The following is an 18,808-nucleotide window of genomic DNA, read 5'->3' as shown; positions in this document are numbered from 1 at the left end:
TGATAGTAGGTACAGTATCCAAATTAGCTCAACGAATGACTAGTTCACAGAATGAATGCTTGAATGGGCTCTGCTTTTGTCTTTGTTAGCTCATTCTCACCTATTGTAAGTAGGTTTCCCATGTGACTGAGGGAGAAGTGAGATATGGTCATAGGGAACACCAGCCGTATTTCATATTACCTTAGGGAATCCAGAGGAAAGAGCGATGAATAAGGGATAGAGGAGAGATTCAGAAAAGAATTGTAAGAATTGTGATGAGCCAAGCTTGGCTAGTGTTTCTAAACTTGTCAGGAGTTGTATGAGAAAAGGTCTCTTCCAGAATCAGAGCCATGTGGATCTTGGATTAGGGTGGGACCGAGTCATTTATCTAGAGGAAGTAGCATGCTTTACTAGAAGAAAGAGGTAAGGAGACGTTGGGTGAGCCAGATATATCAGTCCACTTTAAATCATCTTGAGGTAGAAGTTACTCAAAAAGCTACTCAAGCTAACTCTTCCAAGTTACTTTCTTAACCATCGAAAATTCAGAAAATTTTGTTTACATTGTACTTTGCTCCCAAACCTTTTCAACTAACCACATTGTTAGTTCTTTCTAAGTACACACAAAGAGGGCTCTTGGGTAGCCACAAAACCTGTGTTTATTTTAAAGAAAATTGCTTTAGTCAGCAAAGATAACTTTTCCATATTGGCAAAGCTCTCCACAACTTATAGCAATTATGGAAAGATACAGAGTTGAGAAAGGATACCACAAATGAAAATAAACATGACATTTTATAATAGATAGATACAGTAATGTTGAGAAAACACTTAAAAAAAGAGAAGTTATTGAAAATATGAAGTTTCCTATAGCATCTTACATTTGCCTATGTGAGAAGTTAAATCCTATTGAGTGAAACAAAATAGCAGTGACATTATATTATTTAAGTAATAGTATTTAACATTTATTTAATATTTACATATTTTGTCTAATACTATTTAATATTTAGTATATTATTTAAAACTCCTTATCATAACACTAAGAGATAGGAGTTCTTCTCTTATTTTACAGATAAAGAAATCAAATTCTCAGTACTTTAATTCATTTAATATCAACCACGAAGAAATGGGGGATTGGACTAGCCTAGAGTTATCTGATTCTAAACTTCAACTTTCTGTATTAGACAACAATAGAGAAAGCTCCTAAGAGGCTTGAGTCTATTCTCTTCTAATTCATAATATCATACAGTTTACTGAACTGTTATAAGTGAGGGAGATGCTGCAAGGCTGGGCCGGGCTCATCAGGTTCAAAAGCTCTGTGTGTTTGTTTGTTTTTTTTTTTTTTTGTGCATACCCAAGATCCAAACCTGTGACGTGAACATCAGTTCATATACTGCCTTTTGTGCTTGTTATTAACACAGGTCCGTGGTTCAGAATAGAAGTCAATTAGTGAAATACAGACATGAAAATGTATATTTAAGCCTATCTTTATTATATCGAGGTTGATCTCTATGGTAAAAACAATTAATTACAACTCAAGAAAATATTCCCGATGAAAAGCGTTTTATTGTCTATGCCTTATAGTCACTTATGTAATGAGTATAAGAACTTCTATTATACTGTCATTTGTAGCAAAGATTTAAAGTAATTAAATACTCAGTTTATTTTTATAACAATGCAATGTTCAAGAAGAATGTTATTTTCTGTTCCTTGAACTAGGATAACATCAGAAATCTTGAAACCCAGTAAAGTACAGGGAATCGAGCAGCATATTAGTTTTGAAGAACAGACACATATTTAACTAAGGAGAAGTATTCCTATGGTATCTTTATATTGTGATATCTATTAACACTTCCATCTCTGATAGTAAACACCATAGGAATTCCAGTAAGACACGTTATGAGAGGTCCTGTTGGCTGATACTTCTCCTTATTTGTTTGGTGAAACTGGGCAAGTCATTTAACTTCTCTGAGTCACTGAGCCTTCATTTGTTAATACGGATACGCTTGTCACAAATACTTTGTTAGGATACAGTATGACCACACACACACACACACACACACACACACACACACAGTCATTTGTAAAGTCCAAAGCACTGAAAAGGAATTGTTCTTAATGAATTCTTAGTCACTCTAAAATTTTTTTTTCAACAGTTTTGTCACTGTTGTCATTGGCCGAAAGTTCTTGTAACCAAAACTTGCCTTATCAAACAGAAAACCAAGGTGGGAAGTGGTGGGGGAGGGGTGTTATTTGTATAATATCCTTGACATGTTTTCGCTAGCTAAAACTTGAACACTTATCTTTATAGATGTAGAAATTAATGAAAACATTTGTCTTTGTGTGTTAGGAGCATTTCCTTTTAAGGAAAAGGTTGGTATTGGCAAGAAACATAGCTGCAGCATTGGGAATTTTGTTATAAAATTACTAAGCAGCAAATATATGCAACAATTAAGTAAGCTTTGGATAGTGTGTTCAATATTTATTTAAAGAAATAGTTACCATGGCACCTTGCAGAAAAATGCACCAGTATCTGAAAACAAAAACAGCAATTTTAGTATTGTTCTTTAAAAAATATGCATATATAGAAACAACACTGGGGGTTAATATTACAAAAGCATGTCGATGTGTGCCTTAAAACATATATTCCAATTGGGAGACTATTTCAGGAAAAAAATAGTTAAATGAAAGTTTGTTTATAAGCTTTATCACTTTTATTTATATAGCTAGGTGATTCCACTTATGTAAATTAAGATGAGATAACTTTTTGGGAGAAAATAGAATCACATGTCCCTTGATAAACCACCTGCATTTATCTTTATTTCTACACTTTGCCTTTGGCTCTGTGGCCTCTAACTTGCCACATTACTTCTATTTCTCAGAATGTGAATTCCCGCAACAGGCAAAGTTCTTTCACGATTTTTGCTTCATACAGTGGCTTCATTTGACTTACATTCTTTCCTACATCCCACAACACCTCTCCTTGGTGTGCTCTGTTTTATCCTTTAAAATTTAGCCAAGATGTTTTCACGTTTTGAACTTTACTACCTAGTAAAATTAAGAGCTTCTTTGTGTCTTTATAATTATTTTCATTTACTTCTGTAACAATGCAGTGTAACTCCAGGTTGCGTGTCTGACTCATCAGCCGAACACTAGCTCCTTAAGAAAAAGTTTCACAAAGGAAAGGATTAATAGATTCAGAATTATTTATTCATTTATTCTTTATTTCAACAAATATTTATAGAGCATTTACCATATGTCAAGCAAGCAGCTATCAATAAAAATTCACAGTCCCTGCCTTCAGTGAGTTCAGACTCACACAGAACTGTCTCTCCTAGGGGAGGCAGACATTTATTTATCAAACAATCTTAGAATTTATGTTTACTTATTTTTGAGAGAGTGCAAATGGGGGAGGGGCAGAGAGAGGGGGACAGAGGATCCGAAGCGGGCTGCGTGCTGATAGGCTGACAGCAGCAAGCCCAATGTGGGGCTCGAACTCAAGAATAGCCAAAGCTGGATGCTCAACTGACTGAGCCACTAAGGTGCCCCAGAATTGAGTTTACTTTTACAATCATGGTAAATTCTGTGAGGGTCGTGGTATTGTGGTAGGGCACCTCTAGGAGGATTTGGTGAGGATTTGCCCAGGCGAGAGGTGATGGTAATTTGGATTAGATATAGACATATAGATATAGAATAAGCCAGATTTGAGAGAACATTGACAGGTGACACTAATGAGACTTTTTGATGAATTGAGAGGTTCGGGGGATTGAGGGAGTGTCAGATGTCAAGGATGCTGATCAGATTTCTGCCTTGAGTCCCTCCAGCTGCCAGTCTTAGACTGGGAGTTCCTGGAGGCAGAAGGTGGCTCTCATTCAGCCTTGTGGCTTCTTCAAGGGTTTACTCTTCGTCATTATATTGTTTGCTTAGTCTTTAGTGTTTAAGACAGTTACTATGTTCACGACACTGTTTCTGGGTTGGTTTGTTTGTTTTAAGTTACAAATAAAGCAGAATTCCTTCCCTTCAGGTACTTATTATGGCTCAATTAGGGACAGAACTATTATATATTGTCTCCTATTCTCTTATGGAGTAGTGTGCCAGGTATGATGATTGAAGAAGGTACATTGGGATCGCAAAGGCATAAACTTACTACACATAGAAAAACGTGAGAAGAAAAAATATAATGGAAGTAATTAAATATAAGAATGGCCTTGAGAGAGGAGTATGATTTTGAAAGGTACCTGTAGGTATCCTGGCATGGTAAACATCTAAAACAATACCTAGAAGTGAGAAAATGGAGCGGAGGTACACAGCAATAATGAACAGTCTAGTTTAGTGGGGACACAAAGTGAGACAAAAATAAAAGGAGAGCACTGAAAATGTGGATTTGAATTTTGATTGATGTTATGAGGATTATTTGCTTAATTTAGTATGTAGGACGTTTTAGGGGTTAGACATAATAATTAGTAAGAATTGGAATGGGAGAGACATAGGATACTGGAATATACTTGGTAGTCCAGAAAATATTTACTTAGTGTATGGTCAGCACAGGTTATGTTTGAATTTGACACATGAGGGTCAGAAAATAAGAAAGGTTGACATACTAGTAGAAATGATGCTGGATCCTATAACGAACAGACCCCAAATTGCCAAGGTTTGACAAAATTGAGCTTTATGTCTCCTATAACTTTCCAAAGAAGATGTTCCTGGAAGGGTAGTGTCTTTTCACCATGTGGTGACTTACGGACCCCAAATACATCATCTTCTGGTTCCTCCATGCTCTACTGCCTTGGAATACTTTCATCCAGCTGACAGAAAGGGAAATAGAGCACGTAGGAGGAAGAGCTACTTCCTAAAAGCTCAGCCTGAAAATTATACATATAACTTCCACTTCCACTGCCTTGTGGATGGGTCACATAGCCAAATCAGAATACAAAGAAGGCAGGGAAATATAATTGGGTCATGTATCCAGGCAAAGAAGAGGAGAACAGGGTTAAAGAGGCAGCTAGCTCCCTCTTTCACAGATGATTTTGATGATTGTCACATGTAACTGTGTGTAGATGTTGCTGTCACCAACTCGTATAAACAACACTCATCAAGAGGAGTGATGCCAAACATGTTTAATGCAAAGTGCTTTTCTGTAGGCCATTCTACTGGAGATTTCAGGCAGAAATGTGCTTTGTAAGTCTGAAATTTGGAGAAAACCTTTGATTTGCTTTTTGAATATGGGGGGAGAATTTACAGACTAAGCTGACTGTTGTAGAAGTATTCAATCAATACAAATAAGTTGGTGCTAGAAATAAAATGATGGATGAAATAGATGCGATGCCTTTCTTTAGTGTAAGAGAAAGGGAATTAGGAAATTGACGAGAGGGCAGTTTAGATCAACACTGTCCAATAGAAGGCTCTGTGATGATGGATATGTTCTATATCTGTTCTGGTCAATACAGTAACCGCTAGCCACATGTGGCTATTGAACACTTGAAATGTGGCCAGTGTGACTAAGGAACCAAATTTTTATTTTTATTTAATTGTAATAAATTTAAGTTTAATTCCAAGTGGATTGAAACTCCTCATGGACAAAGACTATGTTTTGACTCATTTGAACAATAACAATCAACAGCAATGATGACAAATACGCCTGGGGCACTTACCCTATGCCAAGCACAATTCAAAGCACTTTGCACATCTTCACCAATTTAACCTTTGTAACAACACTGTGAGATTAGTCATATTACTATAAATCTCCTTTTTGTATCATAAGGAAACTAAAATGCCGAGTTATGAGCTGTATTTCCTTCTCTTAGAAAATATACACTCCAGTGCAGGAAATAGACGAAAGATCATTCTAAGAGCAGTGAAGAAAACCAGTAAGCACTTACAATGAGCTAGGGAGCAAAGACTGGAATTCACCCAGCGAAGGAAATGAAGAGGCTACTATAGAAATGGAGCTAAGGCAGGGTGGCAGAGCTGGCTGTATAAAATCTCTTATAAACACCCATCAGTGCACTTCCTTCTTTCTTTTCTCTATCCCAGAATTACAGAATGTTCAGATTACTCCTATACCTACATGGCAGACACCCACTTGTCTTTTGACTTTAATCTTACTTTGGATTGCAGCATGTGGAGACCTGACAGTATGGAAATACTGAAATTTCAAAACTGAAAGGAGCCCTTTCCCCCTCCCTGGCCCCTCCCCTGGCCCCTGGCTTCAGTTGATGTGACTCTTAGTCTGCTTACGGCTGGAGGTGGCTGCCATGGCCTGGATGCCCTTTCCTCAGAATGGAACAGGTCAGCCTGCCTGGAGCTGAGCTCAGCCCATTTCCATGCATCATTAAGGCTGGATAATGATTAGCTAAATTATTCCTTCTCTAAGGCTAATGAGCTGTGAGGTGATACATTTGTGGTTCAGTCTAAAAGATATAAAGTAGATGAAGTTTTTGTCCAGAAAATCCTCCTCTAGAAACCATCAGCTTGGTTCTTCTTTTGTCATCCTAGAGAAAACTGGCCCACATTGCAGCCCAAATCATTTACAAACTGTTACCAACTTTGGGACAATAACAGGGTTTTCTCTTAGTTTATCCTGTGTATATGTGTACATATGGGTATATTTGTTTTTGTGAAAACGTGACAATGTATACAGTCCCAGAGGTCTCTCGATTGGGGCAATAATACATTTTTGTTGTTGTTGTTCTTTTCACTTTCCTTTTGAATTTGAATGCATTTATGCATTGCTGATATGTTTATATAGATTTATCTTTCATGTCGATGCATGCAATATAAGATAGTTCTGAAAGAGATGGCTGTCTTATATGTGAATGAAGAAACTCTGAGTTTAAAGGGGTTGTATGTACATCATCATGTGACTGTGTGTATTTAAATCTGCATAGATGGAGTTTGACAGTTTGACATTTATAAAGAAAGTCACAACTAGATTTACTGATGTCACATGTTGTTATGGAAACTCTGTGTTTGTTAGGGTAGGCTCAGCTGTGGAAACAAAAGCATCAGTGGCTTGACATTTCTTCCTCACATAGTCGTCCTGGAAGATTGTTCAGGTAGAGAGAGCACCTCTCCTCCCCTCAGCCCTGCCTTGACCCAATCTCTCTCTTGCTTATGGCTGTGCTGTCCCTTGGGACAGAAGAGCAGAGGAACTGTGGAAGTAGAACCCCAGCTCTCTTCAGAATTCTGACCAAGAATTTTCCCACATCGTCTCTGCCAACATACCAATGGAGAGAGCCCAGTTGTGTGCTCTAACTGCAAGAGAGGTTGGGACATTTAGTCTAGATTTGTATCTAGCTGGGATCTCCATTCTGTTGGAAGTAAAGAATTGATTTTGGTGAGCAGCTGAGTTTCTGTCATATTTTGGATATACAAAATATTATTTAGATCCAATTGGCATATATTCATTCCACTTTTTAAATGTAAAAATACAACTTTCGTTTTTCATATGTTCAAAATGAATACTGTCTTACTGTCTCCCCCATTCCCCTGGCTTCTTTTGACTTCATTTATATATATTATATATATATATATATATATATATATATATATATATATATATATATATATATAATATATATATATATTATATATTGTGTATCTGCTCTTGAAATGCTTTGAGTCCTCCAGTTCACCCCAGGCTCCAAACCCCCCACATAGAAGTAGATCAATCTTTGTAATATTTCTCTCCTTTCTTCTTTAATATTCTTGCTACCACTGCCTTTCAGACCTGGAGACCATCTTAACTAAACTTTACTATCAGGTTCCCAGGGAGACTTCTGCCTCCTATCTTTCTGTCGTCAAATCCATCCTACACACTACTTCTAGGTTCAATCTGCACAACCCCTGAACCCTCCAAAATCCCTAGCTCAAATTTATGATGATTTTTCACAATAATTTTGGATTTAGATCTGCTTTACCCTGAGAGTCAAGGTCCTTCTCACCATGGTACCAATTTGCCTTCCGTGTACCGTCCTGAAATCTACAGAACACACTGTGGTTCAGTCATTTCCCAGAATCTGTGTTTATTACTTTCCTATTGCTACTATGCCAATTTACCCAAACTTAGTAGTTTAAGATTAGACAAATCTATTCTCCTTTATTTCTAGAGGTCAGAACTTCAAGTGGGTCTCACTGAGCTAAAATCAAGGTGTCATCCTGTCTGTGTTTCTTTCTGGAGGCTACAGGGTAGAATCCATTTTTCTGCCTTTCCAGCTTTTAGAAGGTACCTATATTCCTGGGTTCTTGTGGCTTCCTACTTCCATCTTTAAAACCTTCGATTGCATCACTCCAACGTGCTTCGTTTGTTCTCTTTCTCTCTCTTTTGCAATTACATTGAGACCACCCACATAGTCCAGGATAATGTCCCTATGTTAAAGACAGGTGATTAGTTACGTTAATACCATCCACAACCTTAATTCCCTTTGCCATATAACCTGACATACTCACATGTTCTGGGTATTAGGACATGGACATCCTTTAAAGGGGGCATTATTCTGCTCACCATACCATGTTTTCTTCTCTCTTGATTCCTGCGTATTTTTTCCCTCTTTTATCTCTTTTCCCACCTCAGAATGATCTTTCTGAGCCCCTTTACCCTTTGAAACCCTACTCGTCGTTCATTCATCTTATTCAACTTCTCCAGATTCTAGTCACTGGAAGAATATGCATCCATTCTTTGTATTTTGTCACTTTTAAAACACATTGCCTGGTTTGCTTAGAGTTTGAACGACAAAAACCACTGATTGCATTTTGAGTTATCTCTGTGGGTTGATTGCAGTCTTCTTGGAGGGAAGGCACTATGCTTTGTTCATTTCTTACTGGCCTTCATAGACTTTAAGAATGTTTTTACATGTAGTAACCACACATGTAATTTTTGTTGCATTAAATAGAATTTACTCATTAACCACCAGCAACCAAGGGGCACAGTAGCATAAGTAATCCTTTAAGAGCAGGCAACCCACAACTAACTTGCATATGTTTTAGGAATGCTTCTTATGTGGCTTTTCCAAGACATGTCTAGTTAAATTTTCCTCCTTATACTGATTTTATTTCATATAGTTTCTCTCCTGTATGGACTCATGAGTAAACATGAAGATATCACCTTTGACAGCATGCTTACCCACACTCATCACATTTATTGGCCTTCTCCCTGAAATGGATTCTCTGGAGAAATAACATTTAGACATTTGTCTGAAGATTTTCTCACAACAGAAAAGCTTGTAGAGTTTCCCCCTGTGTAAGTTCTCTGATGAATGACAAAGTTGATTTCCAAACTCATTTTTTTTCTATAAGTATCCCAAGTATAGATTTTCTTCCCATGGGGACCCCTTGGTTGGCCTTTTGGCAAACTAGCTTTCTCAGCCTTTTACCCTGATGTGGATTTTGTCTGATGCTTTGATCAAATGTTGATTTAGGAGCTTACTTAAATCTCATTTTCAGGCACAGTCTTTAATTATTTTCTTTACTTGAGGGCTTTCCTGTTAATACTAGGTTACCTATATCTTCCAGATTTTGAGGATACACATCATTAACTATTTTTTACTGAAGTTTTATTGAAACTTTCTTAAAGATGGGGTCTTTAATTCAAAACTAAATCTCACATTGACATATAATGTCCTTAGAGCATGTGTTTGTGAGCCCAGTTGCCTCCCTCTTTTACGGGGACAGGGACTGTAGAATGCATGGTCTAAGCAATGTTACTTGGGCTAGATCACTGGTTCTCCAACTTGAGCTCACATCACATGCCTCAGAATCACCTGGACAACTTGTCAAGCCAGAGAGTGGGGGCCTCACTCCCAGAGTTTCTGGGATGGGCTGAGAATTTGCATTTTTCTCAAGGTCTCGGGTGATGCTGTGGGAACCACACCATGAGAAACACTGATAGATAGTACTCCCCAGGAAGAGACAATCCAAAAAAGAGTAAGCAAATGTGTTCATATAATCATTAACTTATTTATTCATTCATTGAATAAATATTTACTGTGTGCCTACTCTATTTGATTGTGGAGATTACATTCTTTTCTTTATATTCATTTTATCTATTCAGAAAGAGATATAGAAATGTCCTATATTTTGCATGAATTAATATTTAAGATAATTTATATAAATGTATTCATACATTAGCATCTAATTTATGATCTGCTTCTTACAAAATGTAACTCAATTCAACGATTATTTATAGAGTGCCTGCCTTCTGCTAAGCTTTGTACTAGCAACAGAAAGTAAAATAAGAAATTTTAAAATGATTAGATTTATTAAAATGCTTCTCGGCCTCCCTGTAGTCTCCCATGAATCATGTATAGATTTATAAATTTGGCTATTGACCTTACTATAATCAAATGGATAATTAGTTTAAACTTACATGCTATTGTCATGTATTGTGCTAGCCAAATTTCATTTGGCTTTCCTTTTCATTTCAACTTTTGTTGTTAGAGCTAAACTGAGAAAAAATACTGCTGAGTGCAGAAATACGTAATGTATGAAAATCTTATGTTAAATCTATATTCATTATTTATTTTAGTTATATTTATATCCATTGGATTTCATTTCTTATTAAAACATTATAGTAAACTAAAAAAAAGTTTTTAAAATAAAATAGATGATTCAGAATTCAAAAACCTAAGTTCATTAATGGCTCTGTTGTGCCAGTGTGTGCACATGCACATATTCTAACATTGCCTGCTGGCTCTTGTCTGTATGTGTATTTCTTATACTCTCGAGGTGTTCGTAACTTTTAGTTTCCTTTTTTCACTTATTATATTATAAACGATTTCCCACTTTTATAGTATTCATAATTATTTAAAAGGCTTCATAAATTTTTATTTAGGTAAACTTGCTCAGCGTTTTCCTTCATTTTATGCATATAAATCCTTCTGTCTCTAATTTAGAAAAAATTTGAAATATTCTTAAGAAATGTTTCTAGCTAGGAGAGAGGTTCTATGGTCAAAGTCTTGAATATTTTAATGACATTTTAAATGAGAATCTTATTAATATATAATGTAAATGGTAGTGTATGAAGATAATGATATTTTAAAAGTTTATCATCATTGGGAATTTATGATTTTTAGTCATGTGATATTAAATGTGATTTTTATTTTTAATTTGCATGTGTTTTATTACCAGTGAATTTAATCATTCTGTTCTGTTGATTTATAATTTTTCCTTCCTGTTCTTTATTAAACAGGTCTTTTGAGTTAATAGAATATGCTTTATTTATTTATCTATTTATCTTTAGTGGATAAAGATAGTGTTCTTTATAACTGTGGACTTTGAGCATAAACCATAATCTTATTTCAAGTTTCTATTAACATTAAATAGAAACTGCACATTTAACTAAAATAATTTGAAACTGCATTTTCCAATGAAAAGGAACATTTTTCTCATCAAACTTTTAATACTAAGAAAGAAAAAATCCATAATTTCAACACTCAAAAAGATTTCACCTTAGTAGTAATATAAAAAATTAGAAAAGAGCTTTTATAATGTAAAAATGCATACAAAATAGCATTACCATTAGATATTTTATTGTATGTTAGATGATAAAACTATTGTGGGAACTCTTGAAAAAAATTCTTACTATATTAATGCTGTGGCTGAACTGCATCCCCCAAATTTATATGTTGAACCCCTAACCCTCAAAGTGACTCTATCTGGAGATAGGGTATTTTAGGAACAAATTGGGGTTATATGAAGTGATAAGGGTGGGGTCTTAATCCAATAGGATCGATGACCTTATAAGAAGAGGAAAAGATCTCTCTGTCTCTTTCTCTGTCTGTCTCCTTCTCCACATGTGTGCACCAAGGAAAGCCCATAAGAGGGCACACAGCAAGAAAGCAGCCACTACAAGCCAGAAAAGAGTTCTCACTATAACCTGACCATGCTGGCCCACTCATCTTGGACTTCTAGGCTCCAGAACTTTGAGAGAGTAAATTTCTATTGTTTAAGCCTCCCAGTCTATGGAATTTTGTTATGACAACCTAAGCATACTAAGACATAATTAATAATATAATAATAATATAATAAAAATATATGAACGACAATAATAATAATAGTAATACATGTACTTATATGAGTGTATCTTTCCTGTTACCTAAGGAAAATATATTCATTGGAGAATAATGCAGAACTTTGTTTTGGAACAACCAGAATATATGCTTTCCAGTTCTGCCAGGATTTTCCCAATTATGTTAATAGAAATAATCATCTCCTTCTTAGTTTTCTTTTTTTCACCACAAACAGTCACTATGGTATTGTATATGAAAATGGCTTGCCAGTAGAAAACACGATAGAAGTAAACATGGAGGGGCACCTGGGTGGCTCAGTTTGTTATGCTCAGGTCATGATCTCATAGCTCGTGAGTTTGAGCCCCGTGTCAGGCTCTGTGCTGATGGTTCAGAGCCTGGAACCTGCTTCAGATTCTGTGTCTCACTCTCTCTCTGCCCCTTCCCCACTCACACTCTGTCTGTCTGTCTTTCTCTGTGTCTTTCTCTAAATAAATATTTATGAAAAAAAGAAGTAAAGATGGATTATTGAATGATAAAGTCCATAGGTACCCACTGAGCATCTGCTGTACTGTCCGGACCATATTCTTTTTGTCATAATCTACCTCATCAGAATTATCTCCTCCAATACAAATTACAATATAAAAAAGAAAAAATAAACCAAATGGATTTTGGATGCATCCATGAACAGATACTTTATAGTTAGAAGTGGTCTGAAGTTCTAATCTGGTTCTTAAATTGAGGAATCTGGCATTCTTATATACTTACAGACATTCTCTTGCCCTCATCCCACAGTGTGAGGGAATACTTTCAAAGGGCACATTTTGGAAAATGATGAGTTGTTTGTAACTTGTTCTATTTATAGAAGTAGGGAGCATTGGTTAATCTGAATCATTGCTCTCTGTTCTATGTCTGACATAGAACCACAGGAACCTGGAAATTTACACAAGTTTTCACCTTCCCCACCCCTTACAGTCTCCGCACACGCTGTCAATTTTGCTACATAAATAAACTTAGCAAAGTATGTAATTTTGGGGGAAGGTTGTTATCTGAGATGAAGAAAACAATGTCAGCTAAACTAGGGACAAAAACCTTACAGCTTCGGGTTTTAGATTTATAGTCCAGAATCACTATCCCAAACTATTTCATCTGCATTAGCAAGACTTCATATCCTCAGGGGTAAAAGGCTAAAATGAATATTTATCATGGCCCAGGGTCTTGTTCACATTTTTTATGTCTGCTTGTTTTTGTTTCTGTTATATAACTGGGAAAGTTTGCTGGGATAGACAGGCCAGGACATCAGGCATATGATGGGCTCTCAAGGCGCTTTTGTTGAACCCTGGGGCACCTGGGTGGCTCAGTCAGCTTCAGCTCAGTTCATGATCTCATGGTTTGTGAGTTTGAGTCCCACCTCAGGCTCCCTGCTGTCAGCTTGTCAGTGCAGAGCCCACTTCAGATCCTCTGTCCCCCCTCTCTCCGCCCCTCCCTTGCTTGTGCTGTCCCTAAAATAAATAAATACTAAAAAAAGACCTATTTGTTAAACCAAATGCATTTTCATGTTATCAAAACTTCAGATAAAACTCTAGATTTACTTATTTACTAACATTGTAGCCTTGTACCTGTTACTTTTATTCTCTGAATCTCATCTGACAAATGGGCATAATAATAGCTACCCAGGTTTGATGTGAAGATTAGGAAGTTAAATAAATATAAAGTAATGCTTACAAAGTGGATGATCTGGGTCTGGAGTATATTAGTTACTCCTTCCGTGTTAGATATCCTATCCTAGCTTACTTTAAAAAGAGAACTAAAGAAGATTTTATTGTCATTTTTGTTAAATCATCTCATTTAAGAAGAGCCAAGACAAATCCCACAAAATTTAGAAATGGGGACAGTTTTTGGCATCTACCATCTGTAGAAATTCAGAACAAGAATTAATTTTCATTATATTACCTAGATAACTGCTTCAGTGAAGAGTTTGTATTTTCAGAAGCTATTTCACTTTTCCAAGCCACTTTTCCATGGAATATCTCATTTCCTTCTCATGATAAAACTTGGAGGATAGAGCAATTATCAGCCCTGTTTTACAAATTGGAAAATATTATAAAGATAAGTAAACTCACCTGAATTTAAACAAGCTGTGTCTCAGTTCCCCACGTCTGTTACTTTGCTATCTTTATCATCTCAATTACATAGTTATGACTATGTGATTAATGAATACTACAACCTAGGAGGTATACTTCCCTGCATTTCTTCTTCTCCCTCACGTCCAATACTTCTCTAGTTCCATTGCCCCTGCTTCCAAGGTATATTCTGAATCCATCAGTTTTTCACCATTAAATGTTTATTTATTTTTGAGAGAGAGAGAGAGAGAACAGGGAAGGGGCAGAGAGACATGGAGACACAGAATCTGAAGCAGGCGCCAGGCTCTGAATCGTCAACACAGAGCCCAATGCGGGGCTTGAACCCACAAGCTATGAGATCATGACCTGAGCTGAAGTCGGATGCTTAACTGACTGAGCCACCCAGGCACCCCTCACCATTACATGTTCACTCCCTTAATCATGGCCAGCATTACATGTTACTTGGCATTGTTGTGATGGTAAGAAGAAAATAGAAAAAAAAAATTAACTGAAAAGTTAAAAACAAATACTTGTTATTTTAATTGAGGTTTTAGGGGTTCAACAAATAATATTCCCTTCCTCTACCTGAATCCTTAAGCAGTAGGGAGAGAGTGATAGTAATTTGACAAACAGAGTTAAAGGTATCACCTTTATTACCCCCTGAATGCAGTTCAACACTTTCTTTTGTTCATTAATGAAACTTATGACCTTTTTCTGGGTGAATTTATGGCTTCAGCTTGTGAAATATCTTTTATTCCACCCATAAGTCTGGGTATTCTAAATCTGCCTCATTATTTGGTTCTTCTTTAAGCCATGAACAATCAGGTTAGAGTTATTCTACTTTGTGTTAATTGGAGGGCTGACAGTGAAATGAACTGCCCAAACAAAATGATGCCTACTAGGCTTCCTTTAGGTCTTTGCCTTTTCCCAGATGCAATCTCGCAGCACAGTGTCCCTGCCCCACCAAAGGAAGCTGCCATTCTCTCCTGTTCTGTGGATGACTTAAAGTGAGACTTGCCTGATATCTTTTCAGTTTTATACTTTTTCACCTTGGCATCATCTTACATATAATGTCTAATCTCTACCTCAATGGCTTCTGCAGAGGTCAAGTCACAATCTTGTAGTTCAAGATCAAGCTGTGCCTTTACATAGTCAAGGCCAGCATGGACTGCTCAATAAGGTAGAGCTGTCCAAGTTTTCCAAGGTCCTTGCAAGGCTTGTTGCCAAAGATCTATATTTTCTATGAGCTTTGCCTGCTAAAAATAGCCCTACCTATATCAGTGAAGTCAGTTAGCTGTGAACAAAGCCTTCATAAACCATAATGATCCACCAAGGACAAAAATTCCACTTGGGCCACACTTACTAAAAGCACTAAGAATAAAGCTGCCAGCCAATCTCTCTCTTTCTCTTTCTGCCTCTGTCTCTGTCTCTCTGTTTCTGTCTCTCTTGCCCACGCGCTCTAGTATTTTGTTCCCCAGAGCTGCTGCTTATATTTTCTCAAGGTTCCTAACCAGGTTAATGCATGCAAATATTGGAATTTGAAGGAATTTAATAACTAACAACTTTGTTCCTAACCTTAGTTCAGAACAAAATGAAATCCAGGATACAGAGACAAGGAGAATCAGGGTATCTGCTTTATTGATATTATGGTAAATGTAGACACTGGCTATACATCTCTAAGCAAGAGGGCTTGCTAATACTTTATTCCCAAATTGAACATACTCACCTTGTCACAGGTAGTACTGCATGATTGAAGACTTTGTCTAACATGGCAGAGTCCACCCACTCCATAGAAGAGCAGGATGCAGTTCTATGTGAGCAGGAAGAACCCAGACAGAACAGAGGAAGATACTGTGGCCAGAATGGTTAACTTTTGTTCCTAACCGCACCACAAAGCTGGCTGATTTCTCCTAGCATGGAAGCAATAAGATGGGTGGAGGCAGAGCCGGAAGTTCATTTAACTGAAGTTTCTTCACCTGGAAGCATGAGAAGTAGAGAATTATTATTTTGCTACCAACAAGTATCATCAAGATTCTGAACTTCATTTCTCAAAAGAAGAAACAAACACTGAGAACTTAAGTGATCTGAGAAACTAATGTTCATTAATTGCATACTAATATCAGAGAGAGATGCTCGTATATATATGCAGCTGGTATGTTTTTTTTCTCAATCTACTTATTTTGATGGTGATGATGATGATTAGAATATGCTAGTTGCTTAGGGTATTAAACAGAACCTTCCTTATGAAGCACTATCTTATAAAACTCCTCGATGCTTTTTTTTTGGACCAGTGCTTCTAAGTATGTGGTGATAAGGAGTGTGGTCACAAATCAGAATGAGTGGGAGAGGAGGGCTCTTTTCAGACTAAGTTATGCAGGTAGAGTTCTGGTATTTAACTCCACCATCTCCAGTTGAGAATCTGTTCTCAAGTGAGCTACAGGAATAAAGACCTCTATTCCTCAGGTACCTGGGCCTGAAAACTTTTAAAGACCATTACTTTCGAGTAATGTTTTAATTTCCCATCACCGTGCCCATATATAACTCCACTAGGCCCTCCATTGGCCCTCCATTGGGACCCTCAGCTTAGCACCTCCTCATTGCCTTCCACCTACCTAAGGCCTCTTGTAAATCTGCCTTCCCCTACTATTCCCTCTTCCTCCCCCAACCCATATGAGGATGTTCTGCTTAACCTAATAGAAAAGGTGTCTGAATTTTAAATCTTATCACAGAGCAAAGCTTTCAAGTGGCTCAATCTTTTCATACGTCTATTTAATCCTGAAATAGTTATGGGAATCTCCATGTGCCAGACCCTGCACAAGAGCTCAGGTTGCTAAGGTGAGGAGGACACAAAAATGGCCACGAAGGACCTTAGGTTGCAGCCAGAGCCACATTTCCTGAAGTGTCCTTAGAACCTTGCTACTAAAGTGTGGTGCCCCATGGCATTGCGTCCAAAATGCTGAATCTTAGGCCTCACTTTTGACTTATTAAATCAGAATCTTTATTTTATATATTTACTATTGTTTTTTTTTTTAATGTTTATTTATTTTTGAGAAAGAGAGAGAGAGCACAAAAAGGGGAGGGACCGAGAGAGAGACACACACACAGAATCCGAAGCAGGCTCCGGGCTCTGGGCTGTCAGCACAGAACCTGACACGGGGCTTGAACTCGCAAACCGTGAGATCGTGACCTGAGCCAAAGTCGGATGCCCAACTGACTGAGCCACCAGGCGCCCCCCCCCCATAATATTCCATTATTAAAACTCTTTCATATTCTTTTCAAATTCAGAAATCTGGGTCAGATCAAGCTGAACAATGTTTTCTATTGAAAAACCTTTCATAGGATTTATATGGTACTTTGCCATTTTCATGTCTTAAGTAGCACATATGGTACATTGTATTTTCAAAATTTTTGACCAAGGAACCACATTTATTGCAGAATATTCAATAGAACGAGGGTTTTGGAAAGTGCTTTTTGAAAATTTTAGTTCACATGTTTTTTCTTTTCTTTTCCCTTCTTTTAACTTTAATCTTTTTGGAAGTTTTCATGTCATTATTTTTATAATCTATTGTAACAAACACCCTTCTTTCCACCATACTTTCTTCTATTAATAGAAATTGTTTGTAGCATTTAGAATCATTACCTCTTGTTTTAGTCTATGTGGCTTGGTAAAATTAACTCATTCCCTAGGCATGGGTGAGCAAGTGACTCAGAACTGGCTAATCCTGAGTATTTGGGGTTTAAGGATAGGTATATATCAACTCTGCTGAGCCACTGAAGTTAGCTGGGGGATGCTCTGAAAGAGACAGAAGAGGAGAGAGAAGGGGAGAGTAAACATGGAAAACTGTGGCTCTGATGACAGAGTACCATATGAGCATAGAGCTTGGACATGGACTTCCACTGTTTTAAATTTAACTTATTTGGAGTTAGGATTCTATTGTTTAAACAATAACAGTCCTATTTAATGTATCTGGTCCATTTAATATGCGGTTGGGTCAGACATTGGACCTTTTCAGAAGATTTGTGACTTGGCTTGTAGCCAGTGCTCCTCAAATGTCTGGTGTAGATGGTGAGGTTAAGGCCCATCCTGGAGACCAGGCTTTTCTAATTGTTGCCACTGGCAGTGGTCTTTAGTGTTCTGGACAAAAGCATTTAATATCCCTTGAAAATCTCTTTAAAAGTGATTGTGAAACCTGGCTACTCCCCAGAATCATCTGGAAATCTTGCTGAATAATAACAGAATTTTGGACAAATACAGTTATATATTGGAGTTCTTAGGGTGAGATCCAGGAGGCTGTGCTTGTAACAACTTCCCATCTGTTGATTCCTAGTGCAGCCAGCCTGGCATTGGTCCATGGACAATGCTGCAACCCACCCCCCACCCCCCGCCACCCCCCCACCACCACACACACCCTGCTTCACAAAAGATCTTTACCTTCTCTTGGCTTGAGTGTTTTCTGGCTGGGAGTCAGTTCTTTTCCAAAGTAGCCACAGATAGAGCCCTCCACCTACTGAGATCAATTTCTTGGGAGGCAGTCAACATTAGGACTCTGTATTAAATCCTTCCTGAGTACTTTTTCCTATATTGGAAGCATCAGCCATATTTACCATCTTAATGTGTTATGTCAGAATGTCAAAATGTTTAACTACATTTTCATGCATTATCTCAATCCTCTTGTAGAATTGCCCTATAAAATATATGATGCTCGGTTA

The 18,808-nt window shown here is 37.2% G+C and overlaps 2 long non-coding RNA genes across 2 annotated transcripts in view; both read left to right on the top strand.

The window, feature by feature from the left end:
• LOC123385102 overlaps positions 1–18,808 on the top strand; it is a 324,527-nt gene that overhangs the window by 118,117 nt on the left and 187,602 nt on the right. The gene's annotated exons all lie outside the window — the stretch shown is intronic.
• LOC123385103 lies at positions 1,314–17,104 on the top strand. The gene is made up of 2 exons (XR_006597197.1): positions 1,314–7,309; positions 15,835–17,104. It is a non-coding gene; the product is annotated as an uncharacterized LOC123385103 (long non-coding RNA).

The sequence above is a fragment of the Felis catus genome, chromosome B1 (genome assembly GCF_018350175.1).
Source record: "Felis catus isolate Fca126 chromosome B1, F.catus_Fca126_mat1.0, whole genome shotgun sequence".
NCBI lineage: Eukaryota > Metazoa > Chordata > Mammalia > Carnivora > Felidae > Felis > Felis catus.
Note: the sequence above shows the minus strand (reverse complement) of the source record. Positions and strands in the feature narration are given on the sequence as shown.